Source organism: Camelus ferus, chromosome 15 (assembly GCF_009834535.1).
Source record: "Camelus ferus isolate YT-003-E chromosome 15, BCGSAC_Cfer_1.0, whole genome shotgun sequence".
NCBI classification, from domain to species: Eukaryota; Metazoa; Chordata; class Mammalia; order Artiodactyla; family Camelidae; genus Camelus; species Camelus ferus.
In genome coordinates this window covers 40,103,776-40,130,499 of record NC_045710.1, presented here as the reverse complement: position 1 = coordinate 40,130,499, position 26,724 = coordinate 40,103,776, and the positions used below count along the sequence as shown (strand labels likewise).

General features: G+C 35.2%; 1 long non-coding RNA gene and 1 pseudogene across 1 annotated transcript; both read left to right on the top strand.

Annotated features, from left to right (window-relative positions):
- Positions 1 to 97: 97 nt before the first annotated feature.
- On the top strand, positions 98 to 24,208 carry LOC116668990. Its single transcript, XR_004326341.1, has 3 exons — positions 98 to 428; positions 4,556 to 4,666; positions 22,174 to 24,208. It is a non-coding gene; the product is annotated as an uncharacterized LOC116668990 (long non-coding RNA).
- Positions 24,209 to 24,840: 632 nt separating this feature from the next.
- Positions 24,841 to 25,853, top strand: LOC106730691 (annotated as a pseudogene).
- Positions 25,854 to 26,724: the final 871 nt, after the last annotated feature.

Below are 26,724 nucleotides of genomic sequence, written 5' to 3'. Positions count from 1 at the left end.
AGCCAGCTTCCCGGGAGCCAGCGCATCTCAGAGAGTGGCATTTGAAGAACGTTTCCGATTGGCTGGAAAGGAATAGTAGCGGGTCGAAAGTTAGGCTTCCGGCTATTGGCCCGGAGTTGAGGGAGGCTGAGTAGCCATTGGCTGGAGGTCCTAAAAGGAATCTCAGCGTTCCCTCTTGAGAAGTGCGTGAGGCCAACGCGTAGAAATGGTGTAGTGAGGGCCTTCCTGAGACCCTGGCTCTGACTGAAAGAATTTCAAAGGCTTCAATTCACGGTTGTATCTTCACCCGTCAGTGCCAACCATTTTCAGACCCGCTGGCCCAGAAACGTTTGTAATTAAAGGCTTGTTTGAAAATACAAAGCCGAACAAAGTAGCTCTGTAAGACTTGCTGACTGGCTGTGTGGTCAGTTTGCATCGTGTAGCTGCAGGTAGGTCTTTAAACCTTCCTGCGTAATAGAAATAAATAGAATTAGGAGTTTTTCTAAGAGAAAAATTAAAGTCAGTGTTCCTTTAAATAAATGTCTGAGTAACCAAACCTTGTGTTAAATAGCACAAACTCTACTTCTAGGTTGGGATCCATTGTGTAAGGGGTCTTCAAAGGTCGTTGGCAGGGATCTTCGCATCCCAAAATACTTTCGAACAACCTTATATGTATTTAAATAAATGGGGCCATATTACATATACAGTTATGAGACGTTTTGTACTTAATATTTGGTCTTTTCATGTAAAAATATTAAACTGTCATCTATTTGCAGCTGCTTAGTTTTCTATAAACTACCGTTTCATTACTTTTATTTCGTGTATGTATACACAGTAGCTTACTTGGATGCATAAATGTGATTAGGGTGCAGATTTTTTTTTCCTCCCTCCAGGGTGTGGATGTACCATGCCATTTTATCCTTCTACAAACTGCTGAAGTGAACATCTTTGTGTCTCCAAGAACTGTTCATTTTATTGACTATTCCAAGGAATAAATTTTAGCAGAATTACTGAATGAAAGAGTATATATACTTTGATTTATGTGACCAGTCCTCAATTGCTAGATTAAATTACTCCAATTTGTTAAATTCATAAACAATTCTGTAATGAACATGCTTGTACATATGTTTTGGAACCCCTGACTTTTTATTTCCTTTGAATAAATTCCCAAAGGAAATATTAATGAACCTTTTTTAAAGTCTTTTTTAAAAAGTCTTTGCCAATCTACTAGGTTAAAAATTATACATAATTTTAATTTGCATTTTTTAACTTGAAATTGAACATTATTTCATATTGATAAGCCTTTGTGTTTCTTCCTGTGTTATCTTTTCATATCCTTTGACCATTTCTTATTGGGTTTTTTTTTTTTATAAAGAGCTTTTTATACATAGAAGAATTTCAGGTCTTTATCACATGCTGCAATGACATGTTTGTCATTTGTTTTTTAATTTAGTTCACTGTGTCTTTTGCCATATAGAAGTTTTATTTTTTTTTTATGTAGACTTTAAATGGTAGGCAATGAGTTAGTTATTTTTCTCTAGTGGATAGCCATGCTCCAAAGACCACTTGCTGGAAATGGGTGAGGTAAAGTGTGGTGGGTTTTGAATTACTGAGAAGAGGTAAAAGGAAAGAAGAACATCATCATCCTTGGGCTAAAATACTGTGACACGAGGTGGATTACTGTGGTTTATTGTTCTGCTTTTCTGCCTTCTAAACCAGCTTAAAAGAGAAATCCCACTTTTTTTCTGCCAGTTTCCTCCTTTCATAAAGAAGTTGCTTGTGTGGTTTCTAACGAGCCTGGAGGCCACAAAGTGCTACCCAGCTGCACTAGGCATTACTCAGCATTAAGGTCTGCCTTCTTTAGTCTCTTCCAAGTGCTTTCCAGTTTCACTAGAAGCCAATGATAACTGGAATGCACAAGCTCTCCTTTCATTTATTTTCTCAGCGTTGTTCCTGAATGTGGCCAATGTGAATTCCCTCAGGCCTGCGGGTTTTCTAATTTATTTCAAAACATTGTATTATTTCAGTTTTCTCCTCAAAACTTAAGGCTTTTCCTTTTATTCACTACTTGGGATTTTTATAAGCAGGATGTTTTTACAGGTTTAATATAATATATTCAATATGCTCATCATGAAATAAACGCAAACTCAAAAGAACAGTGCACACACTCTTAGGGCAACGCACGTGAGTGCTCTGGAGTAAGAGTAAGGAGGCAAGATGAGTGTGTGTTGTGCATTTTACCATACATCTCTGTTTAGCCAGGTAGTGGTCTTCCTGTTTCACAGTGGTGCAAACATAGTCCTCTCTTGAAAAATTACAACTTCTCATTTTGGCAGTTTTATTACCTTTTATCTACTACATATGAACAAATTTTCATATTGAAGATATGTGTTGTAACAGATAAGACTGAAATAGATAATATACACCCACATAAACATATATTTATACATCCCCCCCACAACAAACACACGTATACCTACAGTACTTTTACCATAGAGTTGGTAAGAAGTTTAGAGAACATGTAAAAAGTGTTTGGGGCCATGCTTGGTAGTAAGTGCTCTATACATATTAGCTGTTATTATTATATGTAATTTAGATTTTTTTAACAACTTGCAGCCTGAGCATAAGAAACCATTCCCTTTATTTCATCTCTCTCTTTTTACTGGCAAGTCATTTGTGTTCTTTACTGCAGTCCTATTGAAATCTCCTGCTTTTCCCCATCCCTGTATGGGAACTGAGCCTCTGCCTTACTACAGGGCTATAAAGTTCAATTTTAACCAGATGACTGCATTCCTCCAGGTTTTTCAGGGACCACATGAGTAATCACTACTCCCATTTGTATACTTCTTTATAGTTTACAAAGGGACTTATATCTGACTTAGGGCAACCTTGAGAACTGAGTAAAGATGGTATTAAGATTTTCCCCATCTTACAGATGGTGTGTATTAGTTTGCTAGGACTACTGTAGCAAAGTGCCACAGACTGGGTGGCTTTGTCAGAGGGTAAGAAATAGCCAAAGAAAAACTAATGAATCACCAAAGTAGTAATTAGTTAATGTTTATTGCACACACACAAGAAAGACAGTTCGCAAACCAGGAGTTCTCAAACCAAAACGTGGAATGAGGTATTTTGTTAGAAAGCAGCTTACACAGTGAGAAAACAGTGACTGTTTATTCTTTATCATGATTGATTACAGTATTAAAGTTTTTATAAGTGGTAGGGAATTTGTCAGTGATTACTTCCTATCAACCCTGGGAAACATTTCAAGTTTTGCTTATGATTTTCAGAGGCATGAACAAGAAATGATCCAGGTCAAGTTGGTCTCACACAACAAGCTAAATTAAGCCTTGTTTGTGTGACTAAACTGGTTTTATCTGCTGAGGGAATTTTCAAGTCTGCTCTCCCTTTGTTTGTGACTGTAACAGCTTAAACAGCAGAATTTTATTTTCTCATAGTTCTGGAGACTAGAAGTCTGACTTCGGTGTCAGCAGGGTTGGTTTCTTCTAAGGCCTCTCTCTTTGGCTTTTAGATGCTGCCTTCTCACTGTGTCCACATGGTCTTCCCTCTTTACCCATCTGTATCCAAATTTCCTCTTCTTACAAGGACATCAGTTGAAGGGCTCAGAATATGACACCCTAAAATATGCCACTTTGGCATATTGATTATTTTGAGCTGAATGCAAGTGAGAAACAGCAAATGCAAACATAGCTCTCTGCTCTCCTCCATCTGCATAAAACAAGGCATAAATTTCCCGAGAAATGTACTCTCCTTGTTCAAGGCAGAGGAGAGGAGGAGTCAATGCTGAGATGAATCTGCATAAACAGACTTTAAATAAACCTTGTCTTTCATTAGAAGATATCTTAAACACCCACTCCCCATATTTTTCCAAGTCACTTCCACACAATTTATCAACCCTAAAAGCCCAAATTCTCTTTCCTTTGTCTAGTCACTTCGCAGTTTATCACGCTTTGTTAAAATGGAATGTAAGCCCCAAGTCTGTCTGCCTTTTGACTTTTTCACTTTTTTGGGGGTGAACCCCCGTGCATATACAATTTTAAATATTAGTAAAGTTGTATGCCTTCTCTCCTGTTGATCTGTCTTTTGTCAGTTTAATTCACAGGCCTCAGCAACTAGACCTAAGAGGATAAAGTTTTCTCCTTCTCTACATATACATATTGCATTAGGGTCTACCCTAATGAGCTCATTTTAACTTAATTACCCCTTTAAAGTCCCTCTCTTCAAATGCAGTCAAAATTTTAGGTACTACAGGTTAGAATTTCAGCATATGACATGATTCAGCCCATAACAGATGGGAAACCTGAGACTGTATGAGGTCAAGTTTCTTGCCCATTTAGCACAAAGTCAGTCAGGGTTTGCACTTCCCTGTACTTGATACTTAAGCAACAAGGTTAACTTCCAATTTTCCTTTTATAATATCTCACAGAAGTCTTTCCATGTCGATGAAAACATTTCTGAATGATCCCTTTTAATGTTACCTAGTATATTAGTTTGGATTGCCATGGCAGAATACCATAGACTGGGTGGCTTATCAACAAAGGAATTTATTTTTTTACAGGCCTGGAGGCTGAGAATTCCAAGATCAAAGAGTCAGAAGATTTGGTGAGAGAGAACCACATCCTGGTTCATATACAGCTGTCTTCTTGCTGTGTCCTCACAGGTGGAAGGGGTAAGGGAGCTCACCAGAGTCTGTTTATAAGGGCACAAATCCCATTTATGAAGGCTCATGAATTAATCACCTACCAAAGGCTCCACCCTCTAATATCACATTAGGGGTTAGGATTTCAGCATATGAATTTTAGAGGCACACAAACAATTCAGTCTGTAGCACTTACTTTTCCACTGTGTGAGCATAACACGATTTATTTAAACAATTCTATATTGATCTAGGCAGTTTCTTGCACTATTTGAAAAAATAATTCTACAGAGAGCATCCTTGTAACTAAATCTTTGCACCTAATCTTTATCATTTTGTGAAGATTAATTCCTAAAAGTGGAATTGCTAAATCACAAGCATACAGTTTTGAAAGACATTTGTACCTATGGAATTTGGCTTTTTTAAAAAGAGGAAGTATTATGCATTCTGCAATAATCATGGTTTAATGCTAAGTAATTCTTATCTTTTTTTTATTATTGTTTTACATCCATGAGTCTACATATCCATACATACGCACAAGTATAGCTCAGATACTTTGGATAATGCTGATTTAATGAAGGAGGACTAGGGAAACGATCATGATTTCCAGAGGAAGTAGACTCTTCAATTTCACAAATGAATCTCCAACTCCAAAACAGTGGTTCACTCTAAGAGACCTACAATGAATATTTGACGAACATGTGAATGATGATTGGAGTATACAGTGCCTCTTATTTGCCTAGAAATAATGCATTTCTCTTTTCTGCCCCCGGGGGAGAGAGTAAAGGTGTGACTACTGGCAGAGCAGGAGTTTTTTTAACTTTAACAAAGCATGCTTGCATTCTAGATTAGCTGACTTAAAGTTATTATTAGCAATAGGCTTAAAAATACCGATGCAATAGAAGTGTCATTTTCATATGTAATTTATAGATATAAAACATCACTAATGAACTACCTAATTGCTACTCCAAATGATATGAATTCAGCTTTCAAGTAAAGAAAAGAAGAAAGGTCACTGCTCTAATCCTCTAAATTGCTTTTATTCTGGCTATAGAAAGACTTTAGAAGTTCTAAATTATAGGTTCTTTCCAAATATTCTTGCTTATTTGGTTTATATAACAGTAAAGGGATGGAGGAGGTTTCCATGGGTTGGCAAATAAATAATTACCTGCCATATCTTAAAATTCTCCAGTGAATCCTTAGATTTTTAGTGCATTTGCACATGTAGCATCACAGTTTCTATTCTTTAAGTGTCTTTTGTTTTCTGTTCCTCATAATCTATAAAATATTCAGCAGCTTGATTTAAATAGGGGCAAAGAAATAACAAAAATACAGTGTCTTCAACTTGTGGCTTAACTCATTTATTTGGATGGCATTACTTACAATCCTTTCTTTATACATTGAGTACATTCTGTGTGCCAAGCACTATGCTAGACACTGAGAGTAAAGAGCTCTGGATATGGTACATTCTAAATTCCAACTGTATAACAGTTTGCTTGTTTTCATTTCATCTCTAAATATTCAGGGTCTTTGTGTGAATTATTTCTTTTTATTTCGCCTCCCTTTCTTTAGTCATGTTTTTTTCATTGTTTTATTTGTGTATGTGTAATTTTCCTGTTTTACTTTCTTTTGCCTTCTATCTTCTATTACCTACTAAGCTGACTCTTGCATTTGTCTTCTATAGTGTTTTCTCACCTGTTTTCTTGGGGTTTTTTCCTCCCTTTTAACTACTATATTGGTGACTTTGGGGAGGATGACTGATTTATAGAACATATTTATACATGCTTTAGACCTGTTTTTAGTTCTCTTAAAAGTAGCCATATGCTTAATTAATGGCCTCTAAATTTTTGTGACCAGATGTTCCATCAGTAAAAAATTTTTTGAATACTCCTCTTAATATTTGAATATATATTTACTAATGACTTAACAGACATGTATATATACATATATGAATATAAATAATTGTATAATATATACTTTAAAAAATAAAAGTTGAAAATTGAAATGAACAAAGAGTGAGATAAGAATATGTAGGTTGAAATTCTAAAACTTCTTCCCTGCGTTCTAGTGGATCATCTTGGGTACCCACTGTAAAGGCTGATAGTTTGGACTTCATGAACTTAAGCTTCTGGCACAGTAAGGATGCCACTGAGTGTTTTATTTGCTGTAGTCCCTTTTAGAATATTCTAGGAGAGATAGTAAAGAAAATCTAAAGATTCACATTTGGAGCCCAGGACATTGAGATCAAGACTCTCAAACAAAAACAGGATGACAAAAGCCTCTTCCACCTTCAGAAGAGGTGGAACCATCCTCATTCCTGATGTGGGAGGCAGTAGGGAATTAGACATTAATGGAACATCTTTTAAGGTTGTCAAGGAAATACTCTTTTATTTATTGATTTTAAAATGTTATCCTTATTATTTTTTCTGTTGGGAAGGTAACACAGTCATCCTTCTGTTTCCACGGGTTCTACATCTTTGGATTCAACCAACTAGAAATCAAAAATATTAAAAAATTTTTTTTCATAGAGTTCCAAAGCAAAATTTGAATTAGCCATGCACTGACAACTATTTACATAGTATCTACATTGTATTTATGACTACTTACATGGCATTTACATTGTATTAGGTATCATAAGTAAACTAGAGATGATCTAAAGTAAATAAGAGGATGTATATAGGTTATATGCAAATACTACTACCATTTTTATAAGGGACTTGAGCATTCACAAATTTTGGTATATATGAGGGTCCTGGAACCAATCCTGCATGGATACCAAGGGATGACTGTATACATATATTGGAAAAAACTCAAACATAGAACTTCACAATGAAGAAAGTGAAAGTCTTCTATCTTTCCTACCACCTTAAAAAAATTTCTATAATTGTGTGGTTATTGGCCTCCACATTTTAATGTACATATTAACAATATATTATTATTTTCTTTAATCAAAATGAGGCTATTCTCATTTATTCAACTTATTTTTACTTCATTGTCCAAAGATCTTTTAATATTAATACAAAGAAATTGTTCTTTCAAATGAATGCATGGTATTCCATTATATAGATGTACCTTTTTTAAATGAATATCTTATTCATGCTCACTTACAATATTTTGCTCTTATAAGCAGTACTACAATAAACATCAGTGTACCCTTATTTTTACATTCTTGCTAAGTTATTTCATAAACAAGAAGTAGAATTCTGGGTATAAGGATATGAAACATTTCTGGAACAATAAAATTTTCCACCAGTATTATCAAATTGCCCTCCAGAAGGCAGTATCAGCAGGTACTCTCACCAAAAGATTACGTGTTTACGTTTCCATACCTTTTAAGCACCAGCAACTGTTAAGTATTTTAATGCTTTTCTTTTTCAAATCTGAAAGATTTTTTTGAAAGTTTACTTGTTTTAATTTGCTTATGTTTAACTGTTAATGAGATTGAGGATTTTTTCATATATAAATTGGCCATTTATATTTGTGAGAGCAACAATATTTGTTTTGTTTCTTTGAAACGTTTTTATACAAATTTGCAAACATACACAAAAGAAAACATTATGCTTCAACAATTATCAACATTTTTGCCAAACCCCAGACATCATGTCATTTTATATAGGAGTTCTTTTACATAAGATTGGAAGATGTTATTTCATGCCCTTTGACCCAGGCGTTTACCTCTAATTCTTTGGTTAACTAAAATAAGTGTAACCTAAAGAGCAACAACCAAACCTAGTTATCTTGCTGCAGTGGAAATGTAGTTATTGATTGAGGCCACCAGATGGCAGACCATGGGGGAAAAGAAAAGGAAGAAATTTACTCCTACCAAGACCCAGCTACAGGATGGCCTAGAGGTTTTAGGGAACTTTGTTTTCTATTAGTAGTGTGGGGAAGTGGAGATTAGTCAAAGGTGTTGTTTTAAACCATAGTAATGTATTTAATTATCTGATAGTAATGTCATTTATTATCTGATGTATTTTCTTATCAGATAAAATATCTTTCATGTTTCCTTTTTTGTTTTTTTCTATGAATTTTGTTATTATTCTTAAGGCCTCCAAAAATAATGTTTTAATTGGAATAGCATCAAAATTATAAGTTAAGTTGAAAAAATTAAAATCTTTGTACTCTTTATTTTTTCTAAGAAAGAACATGATGTTTTCCTCATTTATTCAAGTCTCCATCTTTATCTTTCAGTAAGAATTAAAGTTTTCCTTATAAAGACCATGCACATCAGTCATTAAATTTTTTTACCTAGAAACAGGTTTATTTTACATATAGTCTAACTAGATTTTGATGATTTCACAGAAGTATATTGACTTCTGCAGTGTTAATGTTTACTCTATTTTCTCTTATTAAGAGATAGCTATGAGTTAGTTCTTTTTAATTTTCTTGCTATGCAATTACATAATCTGAAAAATATCACAAAATTCTTATGTTTGCCTTTCCACTGTTTATTTCTCTTATTTCTGTTTCATACTTCATTACACTGGCTAAAAATGACATAAAAATATGAAATATTTAATAATGCAGTGTATCTTTGGCATGCATAATTGACTTTTACTTGGAATAGACACTCATCGTATTTAATTTTGCATAGTAATATACTCTTATTAAGAATATAAATGGGTGTTGAATTTCATCTGGTGGCCTTTCAGCATCTACTGAGAGGATTATGATTTTTCTTAATCAATTGATGTGGTTATTTTATTTTATTTTTTATCAAGGTATCGTTGATTTACAATGTTATGTTAAGTTTCTGGTATATAGCACAGTGATCCAGTTATATATATTCTTTTTCCTATTTTTTTTCATTATAGGTTATTACAAGTATTGAATATACTTCCTTGTGCTATACAATAGTACCCTGTTGTTTAATCTCTTTTATATGTAGTGGTTTGTATATGCTAATTCCAAACTTCTAATTTATTCCTCTCCCCTACTCCTCTTTGGTAACCATAAGTTTGTTTTCTGTGTCTGTGAGTCTGTTTCTGTTTTGTAAATAAGTTCATTTGTATCATTTTTTAGATTCTGCATATAAGTGATATCATGATATTTGCCTTTCTCTCTCTGACTTACTTCACTTAGAATGACATTCCCCAGGTCCATCCATATTGCTGCAAGTGGCATTATTTCATTCTTTTTATGACTGAATAGTATTCCATTGTGTATATATACCACAACTTCTTTATCCAGTCATCTATCAATAGACATTTAGGTTGCTCCCATGTTTTGACTATTGTAAATAGTGCTGCTGTGAACATTGGGGCTCATGAATCTTTTCAAATTAGCGTCTTCCTCTTTTCAAGATACGTCCCCAGGAGTGGGATTGCTGGATCATACGATAACTCTATTTTTAGTTTTTGAAGGAATCGCTATACTATTTTCCATTATGGCTGCACCAAATTACATTCCCACCAGCAGTGTAGGAGGGTTCCCTTTTCTTCACAGCCTCTCTAGCATTTATTGTTTGTGGACTTTTTAATGATGACCATTCTGACCAGTGTGAGGTGATACCTCATTGTAATTTTGATTTGCATTTCTCTGATAAGTAGCTTATTGGCCATCTGTATGTCTTTGGAGAAATACCTATTTAGGTCTTCTGCCTATATTTGATGGGGTTTTTGTTTTTTTGGTTATTGAATTGTACGAGCTGTTTGTATATTCTGGAAATTAAGCCCTTGTCAGTCGCATCGTTTGCAAATATTTCCTCCCAGTCCATAGGTTGTCTTTTCATTTTGTTTATGGTTTCCTTTGCTGTACAAAAGCTTGTAAGTTTGATTAGGTCTCATTTTTTATTTTTGCTTTTATTCCTACTGCTTTGGAAGACTGACCCAGGAAAACATTGCTATGATTTATGTCAGAGAATGTTTTGCCTATGTTCTCTTCTGGAGATTTATGGTATTCTGTCTTATGTTTAAGTCTTTAAGCCATTTTGAGTTTATTTGTGTGTGTGTGTGTGAGGAAGTGTTCTAAGTTCATTGATTTACATGCGCTGTCCAGCTTTCCCAGCACGATGTGGTTATTTTATTAATGTTTACTCATATTGTCAGTTCTCCAGTATAAGGTAAATTCTCCTTGATTTCAGTGGGTTAAGTTTTAATGCATTTTGAACTAGGTTTGCTACCATTTTATTTGTTTTGTGTCTAGTATTCTTAGGTTAGGTTTGCCTGTAAGTTTTTTTGGTGTGGCCCATCTTTTTTGGATTATAGTGTCAAAGCTATGTTTAGCTCATAAAATAATTGGGTAACACCCAATCATTTTCTGTGTTTTATGTTCCAGAATAAATATGTAATGATTTTTATCTATTTTATTATTGTGTTTCTAAGGCAGTTCAAAAAGAATGCTATTTTTAAAATTTAAATAAATAAAAATAAACAAATGCTTAGAGTAGATATGGTTTATAATGCAGAACCTAAAGAACTGTAATAAAGGTTATTTTCCCCACCCCAACATGCTAAAGAAGTGCCTGCCAAACCCATTATAAAAGATTATCTCTGTCTGGGTGTGCTGTCAGTTATACTACCACATAAAGCAGACAGAATCCTTTATTTCTCTCAGCTGTTCTGTTCAATCATAGAGAGAATAAAATTATGCCTACTGATTCAGTATCTGAAATGTTATATCAAATCAAAAGTTGATGTCTATATATTTTTCACAATAAGCTACTGCATTTCTTAGATGCTGGTAGATAATGATATTCCAAGGAAGTATTTCTTAGGGGGGAAAAAAGCAGTAAAGAATTTTACTCTTGTTTTATCTAGCTGTACATCTTGCCTCTAGAAGTAGCCCATGGCTTGGATAATAAAAAAAAAAAGTAGTTAGGATCAACTTCCAGATGAGTAATATTGACAAACTTCATTATAACTCTTCTGACAAATTACAGCATCGTTCAATAGAACTTTCTGCCATGATGGAAATGTTCTATTTCTGTGCGTCCAATGTGTCCCTGTGTTCACTGTGGCTCTGAGGACTTGAAATGTGGCCAGTGCAAATGAGGAACTAATTTTTTTTAATTTATTTTTAAGTAATTTAAATTTAAATAGTTACTATGTGGCTAGTGGCTACCTCACTGGACAGCGCAACTCCAAAGTATGAAATTTAATTAGTTTGGATAAATTTTTAAAACCCAGAATGTTTTCACTACTAAACGTTTCCTTATGCATAAATAAATTTCGCCTGACAGTATTTTGACAACGGAAAATTAGTATCAGTCTCTGCTTACTTCTCCAAAATTATTTGTACTTGCATTTTAAAAACTTGGTCTAACACTTACCTTCCATGTGAGCCACCTTCTTTTGCCATTCTGAGGAGTATCTGTTTTTCCTGTCACTGGCATTTTGCTGTTGTTGTTGTTCCTCTTTGTTTACATACTTCTAGCTCTACCACTAGGTGTCTTTGCAATTTTGTATTCAAACCTACTGAATTTTTGTTAGTTCCCTTTAAAAAAAAAAGTGATTTGGTTTAAAAATTGGACATAAACATTTTGCCATGTATAATGATGGATAATTATACCAGTAAAATGGTCATGGGTAAAAAATGATCAAAAAGAAGTTTGCAGAGTTTTAGTGAGAATTTATATGAATAGAACTGCCACTGTAGTAAGGAAATTGCAGCTATATCATTGAACTGCTTTTCAAAGATGAAGCCATTTTACTTAATGCATTACTGTAATTATACTTTAAACTTTTTAAAATATTCACTTCAGCATACACAGTTTTACATGTAGTCTCCACATCCAGCTCCTTCAGTTTAAGACTTAGTGGTTGTATTATTAGAACAGTACTGCATGTGTTGCTTGTATTTCTGTAGCAGCAATTTGAATGTATATCTAAAAAGTTTTATGATTTCAAATGACCTAATAAGATTCAGGAATTATTTCAGTGAATCATCTTTTGATTAACAGATTGCAGAGTACTATTTTTAGAGAGATTGGAACAACCACTCATCTGAAGCTAAAGCTTCATCATTTAATAAATTAATTCATCATTTAAATCATAAGCTGCAATAGTGGAGAATCATGATAGCTGCCTATTATAAAAAAAAGATAATTTTAAATGAACTTATCTGTGACTAGAATCCAGATATTGAAAACATTGAAATATTGGACTGGCTGGATACTTAAAAGAAGAACTCATGTTTCTATAGAGATGTTGAGTCTCACGGTGGAGTCTTAATAGGGGTGAGAGAAGTGACTCACAAACTTTTCAGAAAGAAGATGCTATACCTCATTCCTATCAGTAACTGAGATTAGATTAGCATCTTGATAAAATATAATCTTATTACCTTGGTCCCTACCAACTCACAATTTATGATATATAATTTGAGTTTGATATAAAATTTAAGTTTAAGTTTCTTAGGAAAACATTTTGCTAACATAATAACAATATGAACACAAGAAATAATAGAAAACATGAGACAGTCCTTTTTATTTATTTTTGTATGATTACCTCATTTAAAAATCAATGTAATGTAAGATCATTTTTATGATGACTAAGGATACTAGCTATTTTTACTAGTTCATTTTTTTAGATAAATTTCAGAATTATTTTATCAAGTTCTTTTGAAGTATTTTTAATTGGGATTTTGACGGATTGCTTTAAGTAAACTAATTTGTAGGAGAATGACATTATTAAAATATTAGTCTTAGAATATGGTACCACTTTTCTTGTACTTAGTATCTTTCAGGGAAATCTTCTAACTTGCTTCATATTGATGATATATTTTCCATTATTGGTCATTAACATATATTCATACCTGCTGCTGTTATAAATTATAAAGGATTCCCTTCTAATTATATATTTCAAATTGAGTGTTGTTAGTACATATGAATGTGATTTCAATTGTGTTTATTTACCTTATATCCAAGTATTTTGCTGACTCTTTAAAGTATTCTATATTCCTCTCCCCAAAATGGAAATTTCTTTTGTTGTCTATTTTCTTAACCAAAAATAATATATCTACTCATTTCATATATGTTATATTCATTAAAGTTTGAGGATCACTGGGGCTAAGAACACCAGGCTATCACATATAGACAAAGGGCTCATGCCAGCAGAGTTAGGATAACACAGGCAAATTACATTCCAAAATACCTGTATATGTATTTAGAAATAGCAGTTTCTACTTACACATTCAAGGATGCATAGGGAAGATTTTGTTAGGGGAAAAGTCACCTAAAAGAGTGTTCAAATTTGCTGCCATAAACTTTTGAAGCTTTTCAAGGCGTTATTGTTATGTTGGTGTGTTGACAATAAAAAAGACAATTAATATTAATTGAGTGAATGAAGCACTGAATGAATGAATATATGTAGCACTTTACTATGCTCTGAGGGTATAGTGATGAGAAAAGCAGACCTCAAGGGGAGATAGACATTAAGTAAAGACTCACTCAGATAAATGCATCATCCATTCCTGGAGTGGAGAATTTGAGGAGCCCAGAAATCATGTCAGCCACAGGAACCCTCTCCAGTGTGACCTTAAGCGCCCACAGGAAATCTAACCCTAATTAACACCATTCCCTTTGAGTTTCCCATCCCAAATCCCTGATCTGTGAAACAAAGACTAGAAATGGAAATAGACTTTAAGAGGGACATTTGTCAAACAGACGAAAAACTAGGTAGAACAGTCCTAAACGACCACTCCACCTTCAGTTAGGTACCCAAAACCGTCTATTGTCTGAACTGCTTCCTCCTCCACTTGCAAACTACTAAATATTCTCAATGAATTTTCAAGGAACTATCGGAGCCTGAGACCTTCAATGTGGGGCATCTCTGAACAGCAGATAAACCTAGCTATTTTTATTGCCTGTAGGTTAAGGACTTTCATTGTTCCCTATAGCAAATGTTCGGGATATCCAAGCCACACATGGGGTATCTCACTCGTACCCCTGAAACAGGACTCAGACTCCACAATCCATTGCATTTGGGTGGACCCTCATATGCTTATGACTGAGAACTGCATAAAACTTGCCTGGTAACAGTTTGTGGGGAACAATAGGTTGCAAGAGAAATGTTCCACTATTTTCACTTATAAACATTGTAATATCCCAAAGACTGATAGTTTAGAAACTGATTTGGTTTATCATCAGTTCAATCATTAGAGTCAGGAAAACAGAAACCACTGTGCATAGTTCAAACAGAAAGGGATTTAATTCTAGGAAATGGTTACAAAAGTGTTAGAAGGACTAGAGGGAAAAGGAAGAGAAAAGAAGGAAGGTTACCCAGAGATGAGAAAGCTGCTACCATCATGCTTAGGCTGCATTTGCTGCTGGAGGTCACTGAGTAGCCAGTGAAGGAACTCCACTTCCACAAAAGGGGCACCATGTGGCTCGTGCTGAATTGGCTGTTGAGACGCCTCTACCACTGGTACCAGACTAGATGGCTTCTTTTCTCCCAACTGTTACTTCCATTTGGCCAAACCTGACAGGAAGCCAGTTGGTAAAGGATTCTGGGGTCTAGAGTTACAGGCTTCCAGCTCCTGCAGTTACAGAACACAGAAAGGAGGTGGCATTGTAGCCAACAGAAAAATAACTGACAATAATGTTATCAATTAGGTAGATCTTAATTATTTTTAATCAGTTACATTAGATAGACAATCATTTATGAATGGATTGGATAAGTGTATAGCAATAATCACTTTCTTCCCCACCATTTCTTGGGAAATCTTGCTGATGAGGCTTATTAAGATAGTAGTAGCACAAGACAGAGATAGGAAGCAAAGGATGGCTGAAAAGGGGAAGAATGGACACAGCAGAACAGGTCCAGGGGCAGACCCATGGATAATTAACTTGAGGGCATGGATTTTGAAAGAGACTTCATCTTTCTAATTAGAAAACATTTTGGCTCTAACATTGAGGGTGGAGGTAGGGCAACAACAGTGAAAAAAAAAAACCTTTCTTTTTGTCTGAGTAGCAAGAGCCAATGAGTTTCATAAGGAAAAAAAAATCTAGTTTGATAATTATATACAAAGTCTCCTTTATACTGGAAGAAAAATGAGTCAACAAAAATACAAAAGCTACATAAATTAGCACCTTCAGTGTTTTTAGACGACTGAGTGAAACAGTGTAATAGAGTTATGTCCCCAAATTAGCTTCCTTTCATATTCTACCCAGGCATATCCACTAGCATTTGTGGATATTACCATCAGTTGATACCTGATGTGGAATTTGTTTAAGCTTTTTTATATCTCCTCCACTCTCACTCTGACTCACAAAATGCTTTGTCAGAGTTCACTGGGGCTTTGTGGCTTATATGACTCAAAAATGAGTTAATTCCTACTTTGTGAGTTGGCATGAAAACATTATGAGCAGTGCTGAGCAGGATGATTACTCTATGGATAAACATGTAGAGATCATTTCAAAGATTGTTTTGAAAATTCTACTCAATAGTAAGTTACGTTTAATTTTTAAAAGCTTGTGAACCTAAAACATTAGCTTTAAAATGATCTTTGCTTCTTGCTGGAGTGTATATATATGTGTATGTAGAGACAACTTAAGTGTATGACTATATTTTGTGGGGCAAACTGAAATGCTGTTCTAGAGACTTCTTTCAGAATTATAAAATTTTTGAGAACTATAAAAGTTGGAATGGCTTTCTAGAACTTTTTTTAAACTGCCATTTGCTGTCATCATGAAATGCATATTATATAGCCAATGAAAATTAATATATAAATAATAGTTCATAGATAAATTTAAATTTTTCACATGTGATAGAAAGAAGGGTATTTCTGTCAGGTACTTTTAAAAACTTATTATTTTTTAATCTTATTTTATTTTTTCTTTAGGTTTTTCTTGGGGGGAAGTTATTAGGTTTATTTATTTAACTTTTTTTTAAACAGGTACTGGGGATTGAACCCAGGACCTCATGCATGCTAAGCATGTGTTCTACCACTTGAGCTATTCCTTTCTTAAGTTTGTACACAATTCTCTCCCTGTTCTCCTGAGTCTGAAGTAGTCAACCCATTTCATAGTTAATCCTCCTAGGACAATACTGGAAAGGCGAAAGCAGTGGATTAGGTTATATTGGTTTGTGTAGCTTAAACTTTCTCCTCCCTCCTCTTGGAAGTAATAGAGTGAACATTCAAGACACAGTCACAGAGTACTGCATAGAGGCTCCCGAGTGATCCATGTCACAAACATCTGTATTTGGTTCCATTGAGGCAGTCTGCACAGGTGTGATTTTGCTGTTTCTTCAATTAACAAGACACTGCCATACCCATGGTGGTGGGCAGAATAACGGTTCCCAAGGATGTCCATTTCCTACATATCCAGAACCTGTGAAAGCATTATCTTGCATGGCAAAAAAGGATTTTACAGATGTGATTAAGGATCTTGAAATAAAGAGATTATTCAAGATTATCCAGTGGGCTCAATCTAATCACTTGGATGTTTAAAAGTGGACTTTTTCCCAGCTGTGATCAGAGGGAGATGTGACCATGCCAGAAGGGTGAGGGGAACATGTAATGTTGATGGCTTTGACGATAGAGGAAGGGGCCACAAGACAAGCAATGTAGGCAGCCTCTAGAAGTTAAAAAAGGCAAGGAAACATTCTTAGAGTCTCCAGAAAGAAATACAGGTGTGTCAGCACCTTAATTTCAAATCGTTGAGACCTGTGCCTGATTTCTCACCTATAGAACTGTAAGATAATAAATTTACGTTATTCTAAGCCTCTAGGTTTATGGCAGTTTGCTACTGCAAAAATAGTAAAACCACTATACCTCAAGCCCACTGCTGCCTCAGCCATCCTGACCCTCTTGGGAGTCTCAATCCAGTAACAAAACGGGTAACACCTGGCAAAGCAGAGTTCCCTGGAGCCCTGTTCCAACACAACAACCAGCTTTAGTTCTGACTGAGCTATGCCCAACATTACCAGTTGTGAAATATTTTGAATATTACTTTTTTCACTTTTTTTATTGACTTACAATCATTTTACAATGTTGTGTCAAATTCCAGTGTAGAGCACAATTTTTCAGTTATACATGAACATATATATATTCATTGTCACATTTTTTTCTCTGTGAGCTACCATAAGATCTTGTGTATATTTCCCTGTGCTATACAGTATAATCATGTTTATCTATTCTACAGTTTTGAAATCCCATCTATCCATTCCCACCCTCCATGAATATTACTTTTAATTTCAGGACAGACATACATTCCCACACACAAATTATATAACTGAAATGAATGTTTCATGAAACATTATTTAGCTTTACTATATGTGTTGCACTTTGATATTTTCAGTTCTATTCTCTTCTGGTTTTTTTAGGGTAAATGTCAACCCACTAAACTGATTTCATGATTCACTATCAGATTGCAACCTTCAGCTGAAAAACACTGACCTAGATCCTAACAACTCTATAATTAAGATGTAGAGTTTCTGATGGAGAATATGTTCTGTTCCATTTTTAAAGTTTGGGATTTAAATAGTTTCTATATGTAAGCTTAATTCATTATTACTAAATGTTATTTATTGATGTACTAAAATTTTATTAGTTTTCTCAAGGTGAACATCAAACCCATGAAAATTTGTAAATTAAGCGTGACAGTAAGCAAGAGGGGACCACAACAAGGAGAAGGTACATTTTAGAAACAATTCTTTAAAACTGAAGTATAGCTGATTTATAATGTTGTGTTAGTTTCAGGGGCTCAGCAGAGTGATTCAGTTATATGTGTGTGTATGTGTGTGTGTCTGTGTATATATATGTTCTTTTTCAGACTGCTTTCCATTATAGGTTATTACAAGATACTGAATTGAGTTCCCTGTGCTATACAGTAGGTCTTTGTTTAGAAACAATTTTTAAATGAATATTCATTGGGTACATGTATTTAGTGTTCTGCTTTTCTGTTGCTCAATTTGTTCATTTCTGCTTTTATTTTTAATATTTCCCTTTTTTGTGCTTGCCTTTAAGATATTACCCATTTCCTTCTCTAGATTTTTTAGGTTAAGTTATTGCCTTTCTCTCCTTTTTTCTTATTACTATTTACAGCTGCAGCAGCATTTCAAGCCCTTACACTTTGTTTCAGTATCCTCTTAATCTGAGGTCCTGGTGGAGTTTAAATGTGCATTTAAAATTATGTCTATTAATTCAATTAGCTTTTCTAGGTGTTGACAGCAAAAGGGTTTGAGGATTATGCTATGTATTAGTTAGCTTTCACTAGGTTATGTTGTGGAACAAGCCATCCCCCAAATCCTAGTGGCTTACAATAGCAATGATTTAGTATGCATTCACTGCACCTGTTGGCTACAGCTCTGTTCTGGAATCTTTATTCCAGAATGTAGACTGAAGGAGAAACCTCTGTGAAACACACTGGTTCATAGCTGAACCACAGGATGTCTCTTAAAGCTTCTGCTCAAATGTGGAGCATACATCACTTCTGCATACATTCCATAGCCCAATGAAAGTCATAGGACTAAACCTAATGGCATAATCCATTGATAGGCAGGACAACAAATAATAGGAAAGAATAGTAAAACCTATCCCCTTGTTATCCCCCATACTGCTGCAACCAGAAAGGTTTGTCCTTGCAGCTCTGTCAATTCAAAGCTCTAGCTTATTGTTGGATTATATCTGAGACTTACCGTTACAGCATTTTTGTTTCCATTTTTAAATGTATCTTTAATCATGTTAAAATACTGTTTGTCTCCCTTAATGCTTTTTGCTGTAAAATCAGCTATGCTGATCATGTTTTTACAGGCCACACCAGGCTGTGGCTACTGTAGCTTATAATAACATTAAGAAAACAGTATTTTTCTAGCTTAGCCCACATCCACAGCAAAGCAAGACCTCATCTCTGAAAATTCACCAGGTATTTGTGTGCTTCTGCAAGGGGTCCCGTGGTGCCCAGGAGGGTCTTTCTTGGTACCTAGCCAGCCTGGGTCTCTGGTCTGCTGAGAGAGAAGCAGTGTTTCCTGCCCTCTCCAGACATCTACGGAGCAGTGCTGCACTGCATGTCACACCTTCAGAGGCTCCAGGGATATCACTCTTTTCTAAATTAATAGCCATCTTTCCCTGGAGCTTTGGCTAAAGTTCCTAGTTGCTGGGACACAACTGTATAGAGAATATTATGATTAATACACTGTACCAAACTCAAAATTACTCTGACAGCCAAACCTTATATTTCAATAAGCTTATATCTCTTTCCCTCCCCCATCCCCCTTCCTCTCTACTCTCTACCCTCCCCGTCTCCAGCATGCCGTCTCTCCTCCCCCTCTACCAGAGGCTTGTCTGCTGTTCACGCTGATAGATCTGATAATAGCCAATCCCACCCTTGGAGCTCTATGAAACTGATATAATTTAAACACCAGGTTTTTATTCTGCTTGTATAGGCAATATGAATTGGAAGTCATTCTCCTTGCTTTTTAAAATTTTCCTTATTTTAAAACATTTAATCACAATAATCACACATGGAAAAGAAAACAATAATATAATAGGGCTTATAATGAAAACCATAGTCTACTGCCTCCCTCCTCTCCCACTCTAATTCAGTTTCCCAGAAGAAACCACTTTTGGGGGGTTACTTATGTTTTTAATGGAGATTCTGGGGATTGAACCCAGGACCTCATGCATTCTAATCATGTACTATACCACTGAGCTATACCTTCCCCACCAGGAACCACTATTAATTGTTTCTTTTTCAAGGCTTTTTGATGGTTACTTCTCTAATTCTAAACAATGAGCCGTCACTGCTGTTTCTTGATTTACTGGTGAATCACTGTACTAGGGGTGAGAAGATTAGTTCCCTGCTTCTTCCAGCTCTTCTCCTCCATCCTCCTCCTGCTTTCCGTACTTATATCTTTCCTTTCAGATTATAAAGATTACCATTTATATTTTCTCTAGTAACCATAATTAAGTTCTCCCTGTCCGGTTCATAGGCTGCTTCTAAAAATTGAAAACTACTAACCATCATTGACATAACTGTGTTAATGTTGTTGATACGAAAATTAGATGCTAGGATTTCATTTTCCTCTCCACAGGGGTTCTACAGATCATATACAGATCTACTGCAAATTTAAGATTATACCGTTTCACTTGGCAGGTTTGATTTTATATTTTCATCTCTTTTCACTTATACTGAAAATCTTGGCTCCAGGGACAATAACATAACAGTCAGTATTTAGAGGTCTATTTTACACTCTTTTACCCATAAAAGTTTTATTTTTAAAAAAAGTCAAACCTACAGAAAAAGTTGAAAGAATAGTACAGTAAATGCCTGTATATCTTTTATCTCGATTCACAAATGGTTAAAATTTTTTGCCACGTTTGCTTTATTTCTCTTTTTTGCTTTTGCTGAGTCATTTGGAAGCACATTATAGATAGCATGACTATTCACCGCTTGCATGTGGAACAAGGACATTTTCTTATAAAACCACAATCTCATTATCAGACCCAAGAATTTTAGTATTGATCCTATAATACCTATGGCATAATCCATATCCAAATTTCCCCAATTATCCCCCTAAATATCCTTTATAGCTTTTCTTCTATCCAGAATTCTGTCAAGGCTTACTCATTACACATAATGGAGATATCTCTTATGTACATCAGTGTTCAGAGCAGCACTATTTGCAGTAGCCAAGAGATGGAAGCAACCTAAATGTCCATCAACAGATGAATAGATAAAGAAGATATATAAAAATATATACATATGATTTATATGACATATATACACACATACACATATATACATATGTACATGTGCACAGTGGAATCTTACTCAGCCATAAAAAAGAATGAAATATTGCCATGTGCACTAACATGGATGGACCTAGAAATTACATACTAAGTGAAGTAAGTCAGACAGAGAAAGACAAATGTTACATGATAGCACTTATACGTGGAATCTAAAAATGCAATACAAATGAACCTATATACAAAACAGAAACAGATTTACAGACATAGAAAACAAACCAAAAAAAAGTGCTGAGTTTGACATGTTGTTTGAGATGTGTGTTGATAACTGGGTAGTGTTGATAACTGAGATGTTGAGTGTCTAGATGAACTAGTATCTAGATGTACCAGTATCTAATGTACCATTCTGGAGATCAGGGAAGTGGGCTAGGCTGGAGATAAATATCTCTGAGTCATCAGAGTATACATGATATTTAAAGTCATGAGTCTGGATGGGAACATTTAGGAAATGAAAATAAGATTTTTTTAAAAAGGAAAAACAGAGGTCTGAAAACTAAACCCTAAAGCATCCAAAATTCAGAGCCAGATATGAGAAGTCGTCAGAGGAGACTAGCAAGGAGAGGCCAGTGAGGAGAACAAGGATGGCAGCCTAGAGTCAAATCAACAAAGTGTCCCCACAACCCAGGGTTCCAAAAAAGGCAGTACAACTAAAGTGCTTAACAAGTGAGGATAACACAATAGTTTATCTCCCTACATCACCTGATAAAAAACGCCAGAACTTTTATGGTAAAGTGATATTCTTCAGGGATTTTTAAATAAAATAGTCATTATTATGCAATAATAGGTTAAATAATAACTGAAAGTCACTAGCAATCTCAACACTTAAGTCTGTTTTTTACCACCTTACATTGTAGTGAATACTATGTACTCCAACAAGAGTCCTGAAGAGCCAACACTCATCCCCGAGCTGCTGCACTATCAACTGCTGTTGGCTCACAGACACATCTCCTGCTGGGAACACCTCTTGGCTGCAGGGATCTGCTTCTGCCAAAGTTATACTCCCTACCAGGAGACAGCCCATATCAAATGAACACAAAGCTGGGCCCCTCTGCCTCAATTTGGAACAACTCTGAAGGGTCATCCCCCTCCTGAACTCCCCAGTGGATGACTGAGGCCTCAGCTGAAACCTCTCTGAGGTCAGTTTCTCCACTGTTCAATCCTACCTTCCTCACTTCCTCAGAGGTATCTCTCTAATAAACTTCATCATGCAACTCTCCAGCCCAGAATTTGTATGTAGGGAGCCCACCCTAAAACAACACATCCTACCAGGGGCACTACTATCCTCCAACATAATCGTGCCATTTACATTATATGGTAATTATAGAATTTATTATTTGTTGAAAAGGCCAGGTCTTTTGTTTTGTAGAATTTTCCATATTCAGGAATCAGCTGATTGTGTCCCTGTGTATATTCTTATTCTGATATTTTCTGTAAGCTGGTATTAATACTGGAGACTTAATTAGGTTCACTGCCACTCATTTACACCTGGTATTCTGAAACCTTTCTTTTACTTTCCTTTTCCTACTCTGTGAAATTTAAATATTGCTTATCTGATGCTAAGAAATGATGAAAATCAAAGGTCCCCAGGATCAGGAGAGATTATTAATAATTCTAACTCCCTCCCCTACTCCCATCCCCCCAACCCCCACCCCTGCCCCAGACTCGGTATATGCAACCTAAAGGCCTTCCAGATACGTACTCAAGACTGGGAACAAATGACTGGAGAATGTGCTTACCTCTGTTTACAGCCTTAAACACTAAATACCTTCCTCCCAAAGCAGAGTATGATGATCTCATTTTCATCTAGGAAGAGAACCAAAGACAGCAATACCATCTCTGATTTATTTGCATGAAGAATTCCACGTTGTTGCTAATTTTAAAAGCCATCCTGGCTTTCTTCTGTCACATGGTTTGATTGTGGATCGCATTCTTTCACCAACAGCTGGTATATTCTAAGTCAATTAATCAACATGCATTTATCAAGCACCTGCTGTGTGATCAACGTCATTCTTGGAGAATTCATGCTGATTAAATTCTCTGTAAAACAATTAGGAAGCTGTATCTTGTTTCTGCCACCCCCAGGTCCCACCCCCAATTCCCACCAATGCATTACAAAATCAAATAGATGCTCTTTTTGTATCAATTTACTGTTTTGAATTATCTACATCCTGCTCTATTCTGTTGAGAGTTGATAACATCCTGGACAATTATGATTTTTCTAAGGTAGACAAGGCAGTTTTGCATAAATGTATATTCCTCTCCATAATTATGTTCTTTTGTGTATCCCTTTTTGAAGAAATTTGCTATGAGTTTTTGTTCATTTTATTTTTTTATTAATGTCATTACAAGTAACAGAAACCAGATTGAGCTGGCTCAAGGGAAAATAAAAACTTATTGGAAACACATTAGGCTCTCTCACGGAATCCAAAGAAGAACTGAACCACCAACCAGGCCTCTGGAAGGGCAGAAGACAGGGAAGCTCTGGGGACCCTGACAACAGCTGCTCACGAACGCTCTTTTTGGAATTCTGCCACTAACAAGACTCAGAGCCAAACTTCTCCCATCTCTGTGTATCTCAGTTCAAAATTCAAATTCCTGGGAGGGAGAATCTGTTTGGCTGAGCTGTGGTCAGAAGGCTGCTGCTGTTCCAATCAAGTGCAGCCGGGAGGCAAGGTCACATGCTCTATATCCACACTGTCCAGTACAGAAGCCACAAGCCACGTGTGGCTATGGAGCACTGGAAATGTGGCTAGGACACTGAGGAACAGAATTTTTCATTTTATTTAATTGTTGTTAACTTAAAATTTAAAACTGAAACAATGTGAAATATTTTCCCATTACATACAACTTTATTTTTTTGGTAGAACTTCATTTCACTTGTTAAAATTTACCCTCTGAATTGAGATGTGCTTCCAGCATAAAATACTCATCGAATTTTGAAGACACTATGAAAAAATAAAAGATATTAAATATCTTATTAGTAATTGTATTTATATTGATTACATGTTGAAATGATGATATTTGGGATATCTCAGATTAAATAAAATATTTAAAAATTAGTTTTACATATTATTTTTTACTTTTTGAAAATATGGCTACCAGAAGATTTTAAACTCTATATGCCATTCACATTATATTTCTACTGGACAGTGCTCTTCTGAATAGCTACCAAGTTTCTGTTCCTGAGGATCAAGGCTCGTTCCACAATACTGGATGAAAGTTCTGAGCAGAAGAGACACCCCCAAAGGGGTCAACTACACAGTACAAATAACATATGCAGAGATTTCTGGGGCAACATAATGTACTCAATCGATAGCAGAATACATCTCTTCAGCATTATTGACTACTTCATTGCAGTATTTGTTATATCATTAAGAAATACTGAAAACTGTTATCTCAGACTTTAATGTTTGATGCTACTAATTTCCATTCAACTAACATTTATTGGCAAAGCCCCTGTTCTCACAGAGCTGAAATTCTGGTAGAGGGGAGAATCTGCAATAAGCAGATAAACAAAGATGTAAAGCCCAGGTATTAATAGATGCTCTGGGGGAAAAAAAAGTAAGGAGAGAGAGAATGACAGGCAATGCTCTTTAGCTGGATAATTAGGGTAGACCTTCCTGATCCTGTCACATTGAAGTAGAGATTGGAATGAAAGGGGTGTCGGGTGACTCTCAGGAAAAGCAATCTTCCTGACTTTTGAACAGGATTAGCTCAGCATGTGTCAGGATCCACAGGGACGCTTCTCAGGCTAGAGAACAGGAAGAATGGGGAACAAGTGAAATCAGAACAGGTAGTCTGGAGCCAGATCTTTTAGGGTCCTCAAGGCAAGATAAATGTGAGTGAAAGCCCTTGCAGTGTTGAGAACAGAGAATGAGACCATCGTGTTTACATTTTTTTCTTTGGTCCACAAATCACACAGGCCAGACATGAAATTTTATGACCAAGTTTTTTCTGTGGGTTTTTATCCACATGGTTTTATCAAAAACGTACCTACTCTGGACTGAGGCAAAATGGCAGGCTCGCAGTGAGCCACTGTGAACGGATGAAAAAAGGTATACCTAGAAGCAGATTTTAAAAGCAGTTTCTCCTCAAATCATCTTACTTCATGCCACCTGATAAGCATCTTGATTCACCATGGCATTAGCAGCAGTAAAATGGGGGATAGCATACAGAACTATCTTTAAACATCTACTTCCAATTCAAAACGGAGCCTTGTATTGTGTGTCATAAATCCACATCTTCTCTTCCAGATGACTATAATTGCAAAGTAGAGCTTGCTTTGACATCTGATGGCAAGACAATTGTATGCTATCACCCTTCTGTGGAAATTCCCTGTGAACACACAAAACCTATCCCTCGGCCAGATCCTGTGCATTATAATGAAGAAACACATGATCAAGTGCTAAAAACTAGATTGGAAGAAAAATGTGAACACTATGAGCAAGGACCTATGATAGAACAACTTAGCAAAATATCCTTTACTACTGAGCACTATTGGTATTTTCATGGACAGTATCATCAGACGTCATAAAAAATGATCCTCCCAAAGACAGATGATATTGAGGTTTTCAGAAATCAAAGAAAAATATTATCCTGTATCTCATTTGCCATTTGAGAAAATGCAATTGGGTATTTTAATTCATAGGTTATATAGTAAAATAAAATGTCTTTTCATATATTAAAAAGAATTATTCACTCTTACTTTATTTCCTTATTCTGTATTTGTCTTATGAAAAACTAAATGGATTATGAAATATTAATAAAGATTTATGAAAAAATAATTGAAAAATTAAATCTAGAGCTATTTATCTTTTCAGGACTCAAATTAATTCTTTATAGCTCTTATGTTATAATACCTACAATATTGTCCTCTTTTTTCTTTTTTTCTTTTTCAGTTTTATTAGGTAGAATTATTACAGTTTGACTGCACATATACATCATATTGCATGTAAATAGATATATACAATATACTGCACATTTTTTAGTTTACATATATGTACTGATCATTGTTTCTAAGAACAGATTAGAGCTTTAGCTTTTTAAACTTACATAGTTATCAAAGGAATAAAGCCAACCACAAAATAAGAATCAACAGAATACAGTAATCCAATCATAAAGGACAGTCAAATGTGCTTACACATATTCAAGAAATCAGTCATCTAATTATAATAATTATTATGAATAATAATTAGTTCATTTGTGTCCTTATTATTTACAATATTGTTCTCTTAAAATGAAAGATGTGTAAATTTTTTTAAATAGGTCTTGTGTCAAGACAGCATCCACAGGTCTGAAAATAGCTTTATTTAAAAATGCAAAGTAACTTTTGGTTTCCCCCAAATTACTCCAAATATTACTCCTAGAGAGAGCTTTCTTTTCTTAGAGATAACTTCTGGATTTTG